At 38.8% G+C, this 20,533-nt stretch overlaps 1 protein-coding gene across 8 annotated transcripts in view; it reads right to left on the bottom strand.

The window, feature by feature from the left end:
- Positions 1-10,826, bottom strand: part of mef2d (myocyte enhancer factor 2d) — a 101,178-nt gene extending 90,352 nt beyond the window's left edge. For 4 of the 8 annotated variants that reach the window (XM_084943973.1, XM_084943976.1, XM_084943974.1 and 1 more), the window contains exon 1: positions 10,603-10,823. The gene's annotated coding sequence lies outside the window, so the exon portion shown is untranslated. Of the gene's footprint in view, positions 1-10,602 lie in introns of all 8 variants that reach the window. The other 4 variants (XM_084943977.1, XM_084943978.1, XM_084943972.1 and 1 more) reach the window with 3 other exon arrangements.
- Positions 10,827-20,533: the final 9,707 nt, after the last annotated feature.

Here is a 20,533-nt window from a genome sequence, read left to right as displayed (position 1 = left end):
AAACATGACCCTCACAGTGCTCGCCGGCTGGTCCAGATGGGTGTAGACACGATTGAGCAGGTAGATGATGGCGTCCCCAGTTCCGAGACGAGGCTGATAAGCGAACTGAAGGGGATCCAGATGTGGTCTTACTATGGGTCGCAGCTGGTCCAGGATGCTGCAGACTCAGACTCAGCATAAACAGTTTATGAAAGACTCCACACAGCTGGGGGGCACAGGTCTTGAGGACGAGGGGACTCACAAACTGGTCATTGTCAGCATGAATATTACCTTACACCTGCCATTAAACCTAATTCAGTGCTTTAAAGTTTTGGTATCAACTGCAAAGAAGTATCAAAATAGTCTTGTATCCAAAGCTACCATTAAATACCTGATGGTGTGATTTTAGGATGGATCCCAAATTAGAGTTTTGCCAGTTTTAATCTATTTGATGGAGGCAAAGTTACTTTTACTTCAAAAGCAATTAGAAAAATTTTTTGTAGAGAAACAGGCATTAAGTTACAAAAAAAGTCTATAAATAAAAGGTTAGTTTTGGTATTTGTAACAGCAGTGGCATTGATTTTTTTTCCTATCCGCCTGCATGTAGATGAGTCTGTAGACATGTCATTGCAGTTTGGAGCTTCTGTTTCATATGTTACTGACAGTGAGAGCTCCAGAGCCCCAGAAAGTCCATTCTAATAGTTCCAGTCATTGATATACCTTTTTTCTGATGGTCACTTGCACTTTTCTATTTCCTGTGGCAAATAATTTTTTAGAAGCTTATAGTTTGATTCTTGATCCAGTTGGCCAATCAGAATCAGAACCTAAAATATGACATTTCTGCCCACAGCACAATAGATAGAGGGTTACTAATGCATTTAAACTTAGGTTAACCAGCTCTTGGATATACTGAGATGTCTGGTTTTCATAACTGAAAGTGTTTTCATTTTTTGGAAAGTAAAAAAGATACATTGACTTTCCCTCTGGAAGAAACTTCACTTCTATCTGATTGACTGATTGCAATTTTGCATTCAAAACTATAACTTAAAACTTTAATTCTAGAAAGAAATGTGGTTGCTGTTTGAACAAGCTGATGTGAAGCAATAAAAAATGACTGCTGACATGAAAGAAAAGCACATTCTAGGATTCTTTTAAATCTACAAGTGATCTTAAGAGGTCTGCTTATAAAATAGTTATGTATTTTGAAGATTGAATCATCTGTTTGTTAAATATTGAATGGTGAATTTAACGGGGCAAAAGTGTTTCAAATGAATTCTTGCAGACATGTTTGACATTTTATTGACCTCTGACATAGTGATACAACATCTTCTCACTATTCAGTCAAACGAAGACCAGTAGAAAGACAAATTGCAGTATATTACAGCATCAAAAGCTTAGAATGTTTCTCTAATGACCATCTCAAGTATTTAGGTTTTAAACAGGTTTAATGCTAACCTTACGCAAATGCTAGCTACCTTTATCAAAACAAAAATATACCAAAGGCTGTTTGGGTTCCTTTCTAACATTCATGGACTACTACTCAAATAAACAACCTATAGTATTAACACTCTGAGGAGGAGTTGGACAACACTCCTAATCACATCCCTAGTTACATAAAAATGTGAATTTTTTTACAATGTAGCTACTAATTTTCTCAAAAGTACTAGACAATGTTATACTATTTTGGTACTCTATGATGAAAAATGGTCTTTCAAGTAGTAACTTACATTTTAATTTTATATCCATCTTGTCCTGTGCCTTTTAGAGATCATCTGTCAGTCAAGCAGTATGGATGGGAATGGGAATGATGTCTCCTCCTCAATGAACTTTCAGAGAGTATCATAAAATCATCAATCAAATCCATTTTTCTTGCTGGAATGTTTCTCAGAGGAAAAAACAGAATAAGTAAATGTTTAAAACTACATAGAAGAAAATATTTGATTACAAAATTACAAGAAATCTCTGAGTAAGGAGTAATATTTAAATTATTTATAATACTCAAATTGAAAACAGTTAGCCAATTAATATTATTTGTCATATTTTGTACCTTAGCTCTTAACTTCATTAAGATTTTTACGTCATTGTTATTTTAGTGTTTGCATTCTGAAGAGCAGATTAGACATTACTGTCCTGAAACATGCTGAGGATCTCACCCAGACCACAGCCTGTCCAACACAAACACAGCTAAACTAACAAGAAGTCTCCATTGAGCTGTTTGAAGCAGCCTCCATCCCGCACAGCCATAATCAACACTCCACTCCACGACTCGAAAATCACTCCACCCGTTAAGCTACCTCTTCACAGAAACACACACACACTTCAGTCTTCCTCAGGGTGGGCCCTGATCACCTCCCTACCCTCCGGACTGACTCCCCCCACATCTCCCCAACCCGATCTTCTTCCCTCTTCTCTATGTGCTCATTACCTCAATTGATGTTTAACCCATAGATCAGCAGCTGATGATGGCCCAATTAAGAGCTTGCTGGAGGACAGGGATTAGGCCTGTGTAAGTAAGGGAGTTTGTTGGCCTGCAGTTACAGCTTTTGTGTACCCTGATTTTTCACTTTGGCCTTAAGGGTCAAATCAGAGAGACCATGTTGGCAAGTACTTACAGGCTACATGAGGAAACAATTACAGTATGTACATTAGGAAATTTTCACCAGTCACGACAGCAAAGCTGGTAATATTTTCAGTTCGTGAGTCCGTGTACATTTGTCTTCTTGTCTTTGTGGCCCTGAAGGGGACCTGGTTCTGGTTTGAGTACTTTGGCAGGTGTTTGTATGTCTGTACAGAAATTTTGTCAACATGAGTGAATGGCTCCAGAAGTTGGGTGGCCAAGGGGACCCACAACTGTCTGTTTGTCCGCATGTTGACAACATAAGAGCTTCAGTACCATCCAAGATTAATTTAAAAAACAAACAAAAACACTCATGTGTTCGAACCATATGCATCATATACAGGTGGAGTCCAGTGCTGCCCAAAGTGACTAGTTTCATTATCAGTGAAAACACTTTTCTCTGTTGCTCCAATTTATAAACAAAAAAAAACAAAAAAAAACAAAAAAAAAAAACACTTGTTTGGACTACAAAATGTTATTAACATTATTAACTGAAAAACGTCCAACACAGACTCCACCGACCATAACTTTTTCAATTTAAGAAGCCTACATCATATTAATTTACAGGTTGATGATTTTAATTTGGTGGTCAACCAAAACACGCCATTGCTGCAGCTCTTTTCTGGCTTCTTTAAATCGCTCATGCATAAAAGCCCAGTCTGTTCTGAACGACATAAAAAAAACATTGTTTGCATATTCTTATGAGCATAGCAACAATCCACACAAAACTGGTAACTAAACCTCACCATTCATGTGCACACATTCAAGCCAGAGCCACAGCCATAAACAAGTCACAACATTACAGGATGGCGTTAATATTTCCTGGATTATTTGTGTTATATTGTCATGGATTACTCACAAACAAGCCATCTGAGGACAGGTCAGAGACATGAAAATACAGTAACCCAGACACTGATTTCCATATCAGATGTAAAGTTTCTGACAGTCTGCCTGTTTTGCAGTTATTTCTGTTTTGTTTTGGGTTTTTTTAAACATAGCTTTATGGGCATGCGAGCAAGGCAAAGGTTAACTACATACATATTATCTTTTGTGACTTTGCAGACCTTTTGCATGCACAAAAAATTATGTAAAATGTTAAATGGTACATTAAAGATCGTAAAAATTGATATGGCTAAACAATTTGTCTACAAGATATTTCAGGTCTTAAACAGTTTTAGTTCCTGCCAATAAAATAACTCAAGTTTAGAAATATCTCTTTTCCCTGATGTATTCATAGGTTTATTTTTCACTGCTTTAACAGCGCATAAAACAGAAATTACAAAAATCTAAACAATCTGTGACGATGTTTGAAACCAAATAATAAATGCATGCTTTTATGGGGTGGTATAGTACTTTTAACAAGGTGAGACAGATGGTGTTCTCACTTCACTGAGATCCTGGAACACTGATATTCCATGCCACGTGTAAACCATGAGGAAAAATCCTAAATCCCACGTAAATGTTTCAAACAGTTTAAGAAATACAAAGGTGGATCCTGTTTTTTGTTTTTTGTTTTTTGTTTTTTTTTTAAAAAAGGACCAAAAGATAATCATATGCTGGACAAATAATCTGATTTCTTCTCTTCTTTTTTTCGTCCAAGTGTTCCCAGCTGGTATGAAAACAAAAGCTGGTAAATTACAGCAGAGCTCAGAGCCGAGCACGGTCATGCTTTGCCAAAAAAGCAATTCAGATCTCCTTGATATCTTTATCGCCAGTAGTTCTTGTCAGGAGACGTAACACTTCTTGGAAAGTTTGTTTAAATTCAAATTTTGGCATAACCGAACCCATGATCGCAGATACTTACCGTTTGTCCTGATATCTGCTTTTTTTTTTATCATTTTAAGAAATACAGCAATGTTCAATTGATAGTTTTCTGTAATTCAAATTCTTTGTCAGTTGCACATAAAGGCTGTTTTCCAAACCACGACAATAGCAATTTGACCAAAAACAAAAAAACAAAAAGCCTTATCTCAAGGTCCGCATGTTTTTTTTCCAGTGCTTTCAGCCACGTCCCGTGGTCTTCATTAGTAGACAGGAAATGTTCCGCTTTAATAAAAGCTATTTTGGTATTCCATTCGTGAAGTTAAAATCAATGTTAAATATTTCACAGCATTACTACAGAGAGATATACACACAGATTTGAAATTTTGCAGTAGATTTAATTTTGATTTACTACCACTAAATTGTATTTCAAGTATCGATGCCCCCAGATTGCCAAAGAAAATGTTGGCTTGATTGGTTAAATGGATTTTTGCAATACTTAGCGCAAGTAACAGCAAACTGTATCCGTGTCGTGTAACATTGTTCGATAAGTCCTATTTATTTTGCTTTGCTTGTAATCCAAGCATGTATAACTAAAAATAAATCAAATCTAAAAATCTAACACACTGAACTCTTCCACTCGAGGTCAGGGGAAAGACAACAAACAGTAGGCGCGATGAGCCGCGCGAGGAGTGGCAAATCTCGCCTGGTTTGGTTCCTCCACTACACGTGGGGCTTCTCTGGCTGCAAGCACAGAAGGGAGGCCATTTTAAAAATCACAGCAGGGGGAGAGTGGATTGTGAGGTGAAGCTTGCTGCTGCTACTTCCCACATTAAAAGGCTGATGGTCTCCTCTTGGTACAAAAACACCTTTGGCTTTAAGTTCCATTAACAGAGAGGGAGTGAGGACATTTTTTTTCCTCTTTCAATGTGCCAGGCTAAAGCATTGCCCTGCAATGATTGAATCATGGCCATAATAGCAGAAGGCAGAGGCCTGCTGTGCGGCTGAGTTCTTCCTGTTCTCCTTGCTCAGCGTGGGAACAGCCGTGGATAGAATCTGCCCTGGAATCAGCACACAAAAGAGGCCATGAAAGCAACAGGACCAGAGCAGGTAGTAATTGCTCCTTTCTGCTGAAATGCTCCGTCAGTTTGAAAAGGAGCATGGCTTGTGGTGCAAGGCTTTCAGTTTGACAACGGTGAAGGGGTGACGCTTATCTAAGCCAACCTACAAGAAAGGTTTTTGCGCCATCGTGGGATGAGAGCGTGGGTCAGCTGAGGGTGAAAACACAGGGAAAACACATACCCAACACAGATGCTTTACTACTATTATACAAGGCTAAGTCTGAGTTGAAAGGGTAAACAGGCAAATCAATGAGGTGGCAGGTGAATTGCCCTGCACAACATGGTAGCTACAGTAGCACAGCTTGCCTCTATTCAGCAACTTTCTTATTTCTTTTCTCTTCAGTTTCCTTGGTGCTGAAATATAAAACAGGGTTTTTAAGTTCCACAGCATGCTGATGTAATTTTCTGCTCTCACTAGCTAATGTGGCCTTGGCTTCAGCAGTGATTAAAGCCCATCAATACCCAGCCCAGCCAACAAACAAATTGATTAATGAAAATTAGACCTCAGACTTTTTCACTATGAAAGTCAGGAAGGTCTTGACTAATGGAGGGCTCTGGAAAATCTGTCAGGGAACAAATGCACTGCTGCTCACTTGTTCCTTAGCTGCTGCTTCAATTAATGATCAGGTTTAACTAGCACATTAACTAGCAGGCATACTGCCAGTGCCCAATTATCTAAATACCCACATAAATTTAAGAAAACACACTTGCAACATTAGTCCCTCGTGCATTTTTTAGTCATATCACATTACAATTCTTGGTAAATAGAAGATTTTTTTTCTAAGCACTTAAATGACGTTTCATGCCTCCTTCTGCAGTTTAAGACCAACATGCCTCCTTAAAGTGCTCGGAAAGATTACAAAATGTTATTACTTCGAATCTCCACATGGCATGGTAAATGAGGGCAAGGTAAACAAACATTATCCAACTTGCTGGTTAGTACTGATTTCAAATTAGTCAACCTTCTGAGTCCTTCTGGATAAATGGCAGTGAGTGGTGAAAATGAAATCAGAGTGCTGATGAATGATTAAATACAGAACTCATTCCTTTTAAGAGGCATTTTATTCTTTCTTCATAAAACTGTGATGGCATCGTTAGATAACATCTCTTGATTTCATTATACTGTGAATTATTCCACTAGTCACACCCCTTTGATGTTAACTAACTGAATGTTAAATAACTTCTAGATTGAGTTGACTGGCCAGTTGATCAGGGAAAAAAAATTAACTCAGCAGAAAGAGGTGAGGTTCAATCGGTTAGGCATTCTTATTGTTATAACAGGCTGGTCCTAGAGGTAATTACACAGGAATTACATATGACAGGCAGGTCTGTCAACAACCTTTGGCGTTGCTTATCATTTTGAAAAAAATAATCCGCCTAGCGTGAGTCATTTATTAAAAAGGTTACTGCTGGCTATTTCAACACATAATCCTTACGTGCACACTAGTGTCTTTAGCAGGCGGCTTGCTTCATGTATGCATTTGCTAGAATTAAACTTTAGAGGCCTTTTCTATGTCCAAGAGATAAGAAAGAATATAACACGTAACATCGGTACCACAGTGGTTCAATGCAAAACATATATTTATATATTAAAATAACATTGAATGGGTTTTTTTTAAGATTTTTGCCACTTTATTTTACTTTTTGAGTGTTCTGCCTCCTTGATAATTAAAATAAGTAAATATTCAATAATTAAAAGACCAGTTGCTGAAGATGGTCCCTTGTAGAAGATGTGAACTGCTGCTTTTGAGCCTCATGTAAGATTCACCAATGTAGAGCTGTTGAGAGCTGGAGCTGTATGGTCAATGTTGAGCACTGCAGAGCAAAGCGCTGTGTGGAAGTCCACAAACATGCCAGCTATCAGCAGTTGTTGGATTGACAGCGGCAGGTTGGAGAGTTTTAACACGTCGTCCAACCCCAGCCCTAATATGAACTAATTAGCTGACTAAATTCAAATGAAATTAATGAATAACTCAGTCGGTTCAGTCATTTATCATCAAAACATTTTCTTCTCACGGCTTCTCCAAAGGGAGGATTTGCAGCTTCTCATATTGAAAATTCAATTAACATTTTAAATTAATTTATTATTTGGCCAACTCACAATTTTCAAACACTTAACTAAAAAAAAAAAGTTTAATTAAGTATGAAAAAACAATCAGCAGCCTCAGCATTAATGCAATGGCATTTAAGGACACGTCCTACGAAGCCATCAAACTGAATGTTTAAATGCTGTACGCACAAGAAACCACAGGGCAGTGTATTTAAACACGTTCAGCTATGTCACTGTGCTTCTGACAGACACCGACAATCTCTGCAATGTCTGGAAAATGTGCCGGCTGACTGCCTGTGTTTGCAGTTCAGCAGGAAGCTGCACCAGGAGAGAATGATTGTACTTCCTCAAATTTGCAGAAGCAAAGAGAAGGGGGGGGCACGCTCCCCCCCACTGTGTTTTGACTGTGTCCAACAGAGCACACAATGGGAGCACATGGTAGAGCTCTGGCATGGAAAACCTAAACCAAACCTGGTTTTGTTCGTTTTGTTTTTCCCCCATGTTCTCAATCTCAACTCTTAATTTGGATTCAGCTAAATTAATTTCAAGATAATTCATTTCAACGATAAAAGTCATCTCTGTAAGTTCTATCCTAGCTTGGATGGTGTTTTGACTGGGAATGAGAGCTATGTACAGATTTGCCGGCAGTCACAGTTCTCAGGGACACAAAAGCCCATTATGACAGTTGAGCCTATACTGTAAGTTATCTGAAGCATAAGCCTCTTTTCACTGAACAAGTCCGGTTACAAAATAAATTTTGCTCAATTCATGGGTTGTATTCCTATATGGCCACACAAGCATAGGGGAGAGTACTTTGAGACTCTATTGCACACCTAAGAGCAACTATTTTGCCTCCTTTTAAAGGTGCACCAGAGTGCAGCAGTGGAATAAACCTCTGAAGGAGATGGCGATGTTTTATATAGGACCTCTGATAATGTCAGAATCAGGATTACAGCCAGCAGGGTCACACCTCACAGTCTCGCATGGAAGTAAAAGGATAAAAGAGATAAGGTGATGCATTAGTAAGGGGATAATCGCTGCCTGGACATTTTGATAATGTCAGAAACACAAAAAGCATTTCTTTCAATCAGTCCAACTTCAGATTTTACTCACATATCTTTTAAAAAAAGATATGGCTGATGTAAACATTAGTGTTTTTAGTGCAAAACCTAAGCTAGAGATTGGGGGAGAACAGCATACAATACAGGTGTTAAGCTAGGGACGCTGCAGTTACACCCAAACCTGTGACCACCTTTACGTCTTAGACTTAAACTATACTAGAGAATTAAACTGGGATACTGGCAGCTTCAAAACAGCAGCAAACTTTCAGACAGCGATCACATTTAAGATGTTAGACCAAAGGAAAGCTGAGGGAGACCAGGAGAAGATCTGATGTTGGCAGGTCCAGTTTTCTGGATGACGTTCTGACTCTGTTTTGAAGACTGATTTCACTTGAGAGTTGTAATTTGTTACTTCTTAGAACATAACTTTCATTTCTTGATTCACCATGCACGACATGTTCATGTTAAGATTAAAAAAGCAAAATAAAATCTATTTTCAGTCTTAAGTAGTAAATAAACAAATTCTTCTGTGAATATTAACAGGGTTTTTTATATATATATTTTTAGCTTTCTGATTTGATGTTACTTGAAATGAGGAATTTAGTTGCAATTCGTGATACTTTTATATATTCATCAGTGGTTTAATGCCCACAGTCAGTTCTGCCCTCCATCTCCATATTATATTACCTGTCTTATCAGGACAAACACTCATCTGTGGTGTAAGCTTCTAAGGCGAACATGCCCTACTGACAAAGACTCACAGAGAACACCTAATCTGTTCTCCTCTGGCTGCTGCTACGCTCGCTAGCACCCTTACCTGGACTGGCTCCCTGGAGAGCCACTGACACCTTTTTGGCAATCTGGACTTTACCTGCTGGCATTGTTGAACCGCTCATCTGCCAGTGTTGCAGTGCATTCCTCTGCTGCACTAGATAATGATGTAATAGATAACTGTTCCTCCTGCCTCCTGACATGCCAGACTCCTCTCTAGGGACATATTCTCATTGTCTTGCTGCCCTCTAATCCCAATCACCTGCCTCTCTGAGATGCTGTGCGTGGGAAAAGAAGGCAGATGGGCCCCTTCTGATTTCAAGAAAAACTCAGAGCTGACTTGACAGCAGCTTTATTTGGGTTTATTGATGCCATCATTACGGGCTGCTTCCACGAGTAAAATGGTTTCCGGGTTTCAGGGGGAAATTAGAAGTTTGATGGCACTCTCTCCCGGGAGAGAAGCAATTACGCACGGCAATGAGAGCACAATTGTCGGAAATGGGCTCATGAAAGAGACATAAAATAATTCAACAGCCGCGATAGCTTAAAGGATATGAGGGAAAGCGTCCGATGTGGTTTTTGATAAAGAAACACAATTTCACCAATCACTACAGTTTTCCTAGAGCAAAAACTGCGCTCTTCTCTCTTCATCTGCCCACTTTCTCCGCAATGTAAACCTGTCATTTAACACGTAAACGAAATTGATGGCGCAATAAAAGTTGCCAATAAACTAAACATGCGTTCTTTTCTTGGAATGAAATTGCTTTGAAGAAATGAAGAGAAATCACGTCAAAACCCGGTTGACACTTGTCGTAAATCGTTTCTGACAGCTCTTAATGGAGTGTTATTACTGTTGCGCACAACGCTCAAATCCACCAGCTGAGAGATGCTGTTTACTGAAGGTCTGTGGGACTGAAACGTGCGAGCACGCAGTGAGAAGTGAGCTCTGACTGTGGCAGTGGCATTAACTTAGCAAACTACACGAAGAACTGTTTTCTTGATACAAACACTGACAGACACTTGGGAGGTTTTACACGAGCACCGTGCACATCCTCCTCAGAGTTACCACAACCACGGCTCTGTGGCAGTTTTTCAACTCCGACACAAACGTGCAAACACCACAACAACAAACAACACGGCGACTGGACACGCAGTTGCCAGAACTGCCCAAACACAGGAAGAGGCAGGAAAAAAATGAGGAAAACGTGAAATGCGGACACAAGCTGGTAAAGAGTGACTTACCCGGGCAGTGTCCACATCTGTTGGATGAGACGGGAGATTCAAGCGTTACACTTCGTTGCATTCAACGCGTTCAAGCGGTTTGGACGAAGATGAACTCTCCGCCGAGCGCGGTGGACTACCAATTAAAACAATTCTTCCTACTTGATGTACAATGTAACTATTTAGTTATGGCAAATGGTGCCTAATCTATCCTGAGTGGCATTGCTTTAAGATTGACAGGTGCGCGACCAATGGGGGCGGCTGTCCGCGATGCCTCGACCAATGAAATTGTCGGTGCGGAGTTACTGGAAGGTGAGCTGAGAAGTAGGAAGGGCTGATGGCGACATCATGTGTTAAGAGTTTATATCCCTCCGCTTGTCTTGTTTTGAGAGCAAAGACACTCTACTGCTTGTTATTGTGGGCTGCATTAACCGGAAAATTGGAGCTTATGCGACTTAAGCATATTTTGATTGTTTTTTAATTCTTGCTTTTGTTGCTTTGAATTCCCCCCTTTCCCAGATCTCCCACCATCTAGGAGATTTTCGTATAATTTTCGTGGGGAAATAAATAAAAACAAACGTTTTAAATTATCGAGTGCCATCTTTTTCTCTCGCACAATAGATGTTTAGGTTGTACATTTACCTAGAAAGGCATATAATTGCAAAATACTGCCTCTTTTCAATATCCAGTCCCTGGATAAATGTTAGGCTACGTCCTTTATTTGTTCTATTCGCATAGGTAGTCCTATTATACATGTTGCAATTAAATAAATTAAAATTAACTATTTGATTTCCGCGTGGAAAAGTTGTGTTTGTACTGGGTGTCCAGCGAGTGGGGTTCAGTAACTTTCCCGCCGCCCTACTTAACCGTTCTTGGCGGAGGAACACGATGTTTACAGTGGGGACATAGGGACGTTACCTTGACACATGTAGTCAGTTGGCGCTTGTGGCGGAGCAGCGGGAGAAACACCTGCATGAAGATTACTTTTGCACCCTCCCGATTAGACTTCTTTCTTTCTATGTTAAAACATTTTACTCTTTCCAATTTCAACGGCGTGTGTGCGTTAGACCACGTCACGTTACGTCAGCACGGCGCAAATGGCTTGGCTTCGAGAAGTCGGCTAATAAGGCTCGTGCATGAGATAGCGTTACGACTACAAAAGGTGACGTCACGGTCCTGTAAAGTTAGTTCAGCGGTTTGTCAGTAACTTTTTAATACCCGTGAAATTATAAAATGGAATAAAGTCCGACTTAGAGACGTAGAAAATAGACTTTTTAAAAAAAAAAAAAAAAAAAGACCCACGATGAATTTTCTGTGTCATACAAACTAATAAAAAATCTGCAAAATGCCTGCAAAGTAACTGACAGCTAAAATGTTCATTAAAATGTAGTCCGGGCGAAATATAAAGTACTTGGCAAGAAATAATACTTCTCTAAATGTTGGGATGAATGTAATTTGTTACTTTCCAGCATTTAATAAATCAGTGGAATGTCAGGTAAAATAATTTAAAATAGAATAAAAAAAGAACTGAAGATGAACAAAACATATGATGTAGCATACCAGCATATACCATCTGCATGCCAAGAGTGTGTGAGTGTATTCCTGTACACGGGCCGACACCTGAATGTGATGTGTGGGCGTCATGCAGAGGGAATGTGCCACACAATCTGGACTACACTGTCACATTGCATGGTAATGCCACATATGACAACAGCAGCACACAGCAGGGAGTGGACAGCTGACTTCTCTCACACAGCAGCGAGATGGAAATGCTTCCCACAAGGGGAAGGAATTTGTGTTCAGGAATCTTCTAGTTTGCAGTGTTTTACCTCAGTGAAACTTACTGATGTTGAGCAACAATATTTCACATAAAAACATACTGAGGGAGAGTAAGGCCGAATAGCTGGTAACATCACAAATCTTAAGATGAAGATAAGATTTCCTTGTTGCTGATAAAGTTGAATAAGGAAGAACCAAAGTGATGAATTAACAAATACTAGTAGCAGTATAGTGACAACAGCTCAGACACTAAGAGAGGGAGTGACAGAGAGAGATTACCCAGTGTTTTCTGCTTTACATAAGAGGCTTATACGGTGGGGTTTTTCGGAGGAGAATTGCAGTAGTCAGATGGACGTCCCGCTGTCCTCCTCTCTTACAGCTGGGTAGTCCAGCGGTCAGCTGCTCGCCCCCGGGGTCAGCGAAATGCCACGGGAAAAATGACAGCAAACAATCGCAGCCAGACTAGAGTCTGGAATAAAAACAGGAAACGCAGCTCATGTCAGGCAGTACAAGTGGCATAATCAAAGCTACTGATCCTGCTGACATATAAGTTACTGCATTATTTAGAAGTTTAACTTTGTCGTTGTTGGATTGCACAGATTCCATTGTAGCGGCATAAACTGCTTTTGTGGGGACTTTTTCTTCTCACAATAATAGAAGTAGAGCTTTTCATTCAATCCAACTTGTAACTATAGCTTGGCGCCCCCTGTTGAAGCAAAGATGCTACACGAGGCCCTGTTAACTGTAATTCATTCGATAATTCATTTGAGATCATATATAGAGCACTAAACAGATGAAGCACAAAGAGACCTGCATCACATATGTACCACTGAGAAAAGCTGAGCAAACTGGCTACTGAGCACTAGTCCGGTGTTAAATGTTATCTTCATGCAGTACCTGTCTGTGGCTGTTTTTTATCTATTTTTGGTCTGTGGTAGATTATATTTTGCAGGGAAGACAAATTTTACTGTTGCAGCATGCACTGATATTTTAGACAGTAGTTGTACATGAAAAACAGTTTTCTCACTCTGGTGTTGGAAAAAACGTGGCTGATCTGCACACAGCTGTTATCTCAACCTCACCTTTAGGAGGAACTGAAGTGGGTTTCACTGATGTTCTGGGGTGTGAATGGAAGTAAATCCCTGCACCAGGTTTAACAGCTTGTATAAACAACTTCAAAGGAGGGAAAAGCTACAAAACTTGGGCTGAAAATTAATTGCTACAACCTATAAGCAATAGTTCACAGTTGCTTCAATGTATTTTTAATATAGGCATGTCCTTGTCTTGTACTGTACTTGTACTGTAGTAGGCTTCTTCTTTCAAGATGGCCACCAATGGCCGTAAGTAGGTTACTTATAGGAAGGTGGTAGGCTACTTTTTTGTCATTATTATAAGTGAAAGAGGTGGAAAATTGGTGTTGGTGCACTGGTGAGGCAAAACACTGAAGCATGTTTCACTGAGTCCCAGATCCCAAAGAGACAAACAGGAAAACATCAGAATCTCTTTAGTTGTAGAAATGCCTTTATTTTAATGTGAATCTGAAGATTGCAGTCAGTTGTGCCAGTGTCTCAACATTATATTTCATGTTGCCATGGTATTTTAATTGCTTGAGCTCGTGTTTGTGCAAACTGCAGTTGGGGGGGGGGGGGGGGGCTCAGTTGGTCTCATTTAGCAGAAAGTTCAGAGATATAAGCAGGAATTCAGTAACCCCTCTACTGTCCATCAGCTTGAATTCCCAACCCACAATGCTCCTGAAGACTGCTAATGTGTTTGGGAGGGCATGAGGTCACTATGGCTGGAGAACACTGCAGAAAATGACCGGTGTTATGCAATCAAAAGAAGACTCTTCTTTCATGAACTAATGAATACTGACAACTGCTCCATGTTTGTGCACTAGCTTCAAATTGTTAACCTCTCAGAGCACTGCATGTTTTGAAGACAGAATGATGAATTAGCTTAGTGTTTTTGAAGCTACTGAGCTGGCATATTAAATCTTATAATCAGAGTGCTGAATAAAAAATTAGAATATCTTTTGTGTATAAAGTATACACAAAAGATGGCATGGACAGCATTCTGTACTGGTGTGTAGAGGTGAGGCTCATTGCTAGTCAGACAACCCCTTTAGTCTGCACTCAAATTAGCTACTGGATGTTATTTTTAAAATTTTATATCAAGATTTAAGACTTTCTGAGAAAAGTTGTCACTGAGCTTGCTGATCCCTTAACCTCTCCTCAGATTGTCTTAAAATGTGAATTTTTTGTACTTTCTTTAAAATTATGTGTAAAAAGTTTCACTTCAAGTGCAAATGGTTGTCTGTGTCTATGTGTTAGCCCTGCGACAGGCTGGCAACCTGTCCAGGGTACCCTGGCCTCCGAGACGCTGAAAAGGATAAGCGCTAGAGAATGGATGGATGGAAGTTTCACTTCAAATAGTGCCATCATCAAATCAGACTCTGATCATCTCTGTTTTCTCTGTATTATTGTGGGGTTTTTAACTTACAATTTAAAGCAATTTGAAGCAACTGCTGCTGTGATTTAATGCTATATAAATAAAATTGAGCTTGTTAATATGGGTTGTACGGAAGCTCCAAACGCAATTTCATTGTTCTCTGACAATGACAATAAATACTTATCTATCTATCTAATATGCAGCCTGGAGCCCAATAAGCACAAGACAAATTCAAAATGGAAAACAATATAGTCCATTTCTGAAAATTGACCAAGACCAAGAGGCAAAAGTGTCAAGAAGCAGTATTTACTTTTAAGGCAATAGTATTGTATTTTCCACATATTCATTTTGTTTTCTTTCTTTTTTAAATGTACTTTAAGATATTTGTTGTGCAGTAAATATCAAATAAGAGTTCCATAACAGATGTTTGCTTTGATTACACAAACATTATGTAGGAGTAGGTAATGGATAATAGCCATTCATTTGTAAACAAATGGACTGAATAACGTGAGGATATTATGTAATATTATACTACAGTATGTTTCTAACTAAGCAGGCAGCTCATTCTCTTTGTCTTGACAAGAACTTATTTAAAGATATGTTTGAAAGAAATGTGAAACATATAAAAGTGGAATCAGAGGTGACATGCAACAATATATTTGGATGCAAACTATAATGTGATATCTATAATCCATGTATTTCAGTATAACTTCCTAAATGTTAGCACCTCCTTAGCACTTATTCAATAAATTTGAAGCAAAGTTTTAAAGATAAAAGACATTTTCTGATGATTTGACCTTGAAGAAGCACTCAGAGGTCTAAAGTAATGATATTTAGAATCCACATATTTCATTCCCTATAGGCTTATATGTCGCCAATACAAACAATGGCAGTAAGAAACATAGTTTTAAATAGAACTATAATAGTATAATTACCTTCAGCTCAATCTATTGACCTTTAAAGATTTTAAATCCTTAAAATTTTAAATCTTGATATGACAGTCTTTATGTTGACATTTCACACCACACTTTAAAAAGCATAGTCAAAAGGCTTTTTGTTAATTTTTCACTAGTAAATCATCAAGACCTTGGTGGATGTAAGTAAAATTTGAAGGATTATTAACCTGAAACCCCTCTACACCCCTGCAAAGTTTTATCAGAATTCATTCAAAACTATTGTGACTACAGACAGAAGGGCATGAATGCAAAATCATAATCTCCTCAACAGAGGGAAATATTTGCATTCAGTAACACAGTCATGAGTTAGGGGACTGTAAAGTTGAGAGCCTGCGAACTGATGCATGGTTACTATAACAACCCACAGTCTGCCTATGAGGAAATCAAATAAACAATACCAGACATGTCAAGGTCTGATTGTAGAGTTATCATTTTCCAAACTTAAAAATCGTATTATTTATACTTGTAATAATATTAATGATAATTGGAGGTCAGAGTCAGATGGTGACACCATATGAGGACACTGATATGATACCATAACCTGGCACAGCTTGATCTTTAAGGCTCCATTCATTTTCACACATTTCCTCTCACAGTCCTGTCACGCTGTGAAACATCGCTACACAGATGGACGACTTGTTTGCGTCTGTATAAGTCAAATTTAAGCCGCTCTGCTGACCTTCTTCTTCTCTCACTCCCAGGTATAATTTATGAAAACACTCAGCAGTGTCAACGTAAATGGATACATTAATGGAAAAGGTTGAATGAATGAGTGTAGAAATTAATGAATGTGGATTCCCCCCCAGTACACAAGGCAACGATAACAACAACAATAGTGAATGAGTCATGATGATTTAAAAAGCTTCGCCTAAGATCTCCCACAAACACGATTAAATCCCATATTTGTACAGGAAATAAAATCAGCTTTATACTGGATGATTTGATTTATAACTGACATTATATATGTCCCTTTAACTTTAACTAGAGCTCTCTAATACTATTTTTTAAGACGCATGACCTTTCCAAAGAAATCCAAGTATTAAAATCAACATTGTGCTAATCTGCTTCTTATTGCTGGACCTATTTGTTCCAGCTAAAGATGTAAATCTTTAGAAACATGGGAATGATATTGTTCCAGTCCTCTAAAGACTTTCCTAGCAAAGCTGGGCACTATTTCACCAAACTTTACTCAAACAGGAGGAAATGTTGCCTTAGTATTCAGTGGGAGATTAATCTTCTGTAGTCTATTGAACATTTGAGGGAGCCGGATGGTGAAAATAAATGTCATAGTATGGCATCCCAGTTCATCTAAATCAGTATAAAACATGCTATGTGCAGTACGGATGCACAGACCTTGATGTCCATGTATTTACCCAACACGAGACTTAAGCTGCGAGCCTGGATTCTGTGTTAACGCTTCATGGGTTATGACCTCACCATTTGGTCCTGAGAGTACCCAGCTGGTAGATTAGAGTTTTCATCTGCATGTTAGGAAGACATGCTATATGTTTTCCTCTTATGCCCTGAGCAAAGTATCTAAGCACTGTAGGTCCTTGCAATCGAATGACCTTTTAGCAGAATGACTGCAATAATTCATCCTCAGTGACTTAACATATATTATTTACTGGTACTTCTATGCAGAGGGAAATGCAAGAGTAGAATAAAGTTGCATTTATGTAATGATTTCAAAACCATGAAAAATAGAAAGACACAGTTCTCATCTGTGATCCTTTGTTCCTCGTGAGGCATATGCTTGTCTGGTCAGATGCAGCTAAAGCTGAATTATAGTTATATAATAGACATGGATATAATGTGTAGACTCTCAGCTTTCATTTGATGGTATCCACATTCAAATCAAATGAAAGGTTTAGGAGTTTTAGCTTCTTAACATGTGCCACCTTCTTTTTAAAAAGGAACAAGAGTAATTGAATTGACTCAAGGTTATTTAATAGGCTGGTGTGCGCAGTTCCTTTGTTGTGCCATAATCAATTAAGCAGATAAAAGGCCTGGAGTTGATTTGAGGTGTGGTGCTTGCATTTGGAAGATTTTGCTGTGAACAGACAACATGCAGTCAAAGGTGCAGCTCAAACAAGCCATCCTTAATCTGCAAAAACAGAAAAATCCCATTCAAGAAATTGCTACAATATTAGGAGTGGCAAAATCTACAGTTTGGTACATCCTGAGAAGGAAAGAAAGCACTGGTGAACTTGGCAACACAAAAACACCTGGATGTCTGCAGAAGACAACAGTGGTGGATGATTGCAGAATCATTTCTATGGCAAAGAGAAACCGCTTCACAACAACCAGCCAAGTGAACAACACTTTCCAGGAAGAAGGTGTATCGATATCCAAGTCTACCGTAAAGACAAGACTGCGTGAAAGTGAATACAGAGGGTTCACTGCGAGGTGCAAACCACTCATAGGCCTCAAGAATAGAAAGGCTAGACTGGACTTTGCTAAAAAAAAATGTTTTTAAAAATTAAAAAAACACATCTAAAAAAGCCATCACAGTTTATGAAAAACATTCTTTGGATAGATGAAACCAAGATCAACCTCGACCAGAATGATGGCAAGAAAGAAGTATGGAGAAGGCGTGCAACAGCTCATAATCCAAAGCATACCACATCATAGGTAAAACACAGTGGAGGCAGTGTGATGGTTTGGGTGGGCATGGCTGCCAGTGGGACTGGGACACTAGTGTTTATTGATGATGTGACACAGATGAGAAGCAGCCGAATGAATTCTGAGGTGTTCAAAGACATACTGTCAGCTCAAATCCAGCTAAATGCAGTCAAATTGATTGGGCTTAATTTCTTTATAAAGATGGACAATGACCCCAAACATGCAGGCAAAGTTACCCAAGAGTTCATAAAGCAAAGAAGTGGAATGTTCTTGAATGGCCAAGTCACTCAGCTGATCTTAACCCATGCATTTCACTTGTTGAAGACTAAACTTCGGACAGAAAGGCCAACAAACAAACAGCACCTGAAAGCTGCTGCAGTAAAGGCCTGGAAGGAGGAAACACAGCATCTGGTCATGTCCATGAGTCCATGAGTTCAAGACTTCAGGCTGTTATTACCAGCAAAGGGATTTTTATCCAAGTATTAGAAATGAACATTTTATTTTAAGTTATTTCATTTGCCCAATAACATTTGAACCCCTGAAATGAAGGGATTGCGTTAAAAATGCTTTAGATTCTCATATTTTTATGCAATCTTTTTATTCAAACCACTGAAATAAAGCTGAAAGTCTGCACTTCAATTGCATGTGAGTTGTTTCGCTTAAAAATCATTGTGGTAATGTGCAGAACAAAATTAGAAAAAGTTGTCTCTGTCCAAATATTTATGGACCTAACTGTATATTAAAGTGACAACATTTACACAGAAACGTCAGCAGTGACTCTACCACAACAGCATTGCTGTGACAAGTTCATGACCGAGTTATGGATGAATACTGGGAAGGGAAAGCAACTTAAGGAAAGACAAGTAAAGAAGACAGTGAAGATTCAGGCACAGAGATGAAAAGGTGACTAAAAAGATTAATCAGGAATTTTGTCAACTTCGAAACTTTGTGCCCTCTATGTAGATATTGCTGAGTTTCTGTTTATTATTTGCAACTTTGCTCCTGTCACTAACAAAAAGCCTAGCAAATCTGAACTGAGATTAAAAATAATAAAATTTAAGGCTTGTCTTATTTCTTTAACCTGCTTCCAGTCTGACTCCCTACTTTCAACATCCATCTTTTCTCTTTTTCACTCTTATCTTCTTTGCTCTCTCTGTCACTCCTTATCGCTCTTTATCTTTTGTCAGTCTCACTTCTTGTGTTTTTTTTCTTTCCTCTCCTGATCTCTCTCTTATCTGTCTGCCCTAATCTTCTCCCCTCCTTGTTTACTTGTCTCTCTACTCTGTGCCTTTTTACTTGCTTGCCAGATGATGATTTTTGGAGATTTTGCTTTTCTCGTTGGGTCTTTTTTGAACCACCAAGCTCGCTATGCCTGTGAAAATCCAGCCAGATTTCCTCTTTTTCACAGTAGATTTGTTCTTCAGATTCACATAGCCTGCTCAGAGTGTGTGTGTTTTTTGTTGTTGTTGAAATTCCTCATGTTGGGTTTTATTTAGCAGTTTTGCAGAATTGTTTGCTCGGTTCTGCAGTGGGAAAACAAGAAATTCTAACTATTCGAACAGAAATATACTGATATAGTATCTTTAGAAATAACATTTTTACTCTCAACACAAAGTTCCGATGTTGTTGTCCTCTACATGCATGGACATCATCAAAGATTTTAGTCTCTCCAATCTTGCTTCACATACTCGTAACAAGCTACTTTTCAAGAAACAGGTACTGACCTTTTTACCACGAGATGTGAATTTTTGTCTGTTACAGTTTTTCTCAAATGTTAAAACACAAAAGCCAATCCTGTAACCCAAATGACCAGTAGTCTAAACACATTTACTAAATGTAGCCACCATATTCCAGTACCATAAACACATGTCACATGAAGACACAATTCACAAAACACAACCCTCTGTACTCATAAATCTAAACACATTTTTCCTTGCTAAAACACATGTTGCAAAACAACTCTGCTCATATTCTCAAATGAAAGCCCATGTGATGCAAAATGCTTGCCACCGTCACCAATCTTTGAACACAGGGAACACACCTGGCGTCAGTCACTACACACAACGACTCAAAATTGAAGACACCTGTTGCTAATGATGTGACCCCACCTATAAAAGCATAGTTTGGTGAAGATGCCAAACAATCAC

This window comes from Perissodus microlepis, chromosome 11 (assembly GCF_051167445.1).
Source record: "Perissodus microlepis isolate ML-2025 ecotype Zambia chromosome 11, ASM5116744v1, whole genome shotgun sequence".
Taxonomy (NCBI): Eukaryota; Metazoa; Chordata; class Actinopteri; order Cichliformes; family Cichlidae; genus Perissodus; species Perissodus microlepis.
This window is presented reverse-complemented; position numbering and strand designations above follow the sequence as displayed.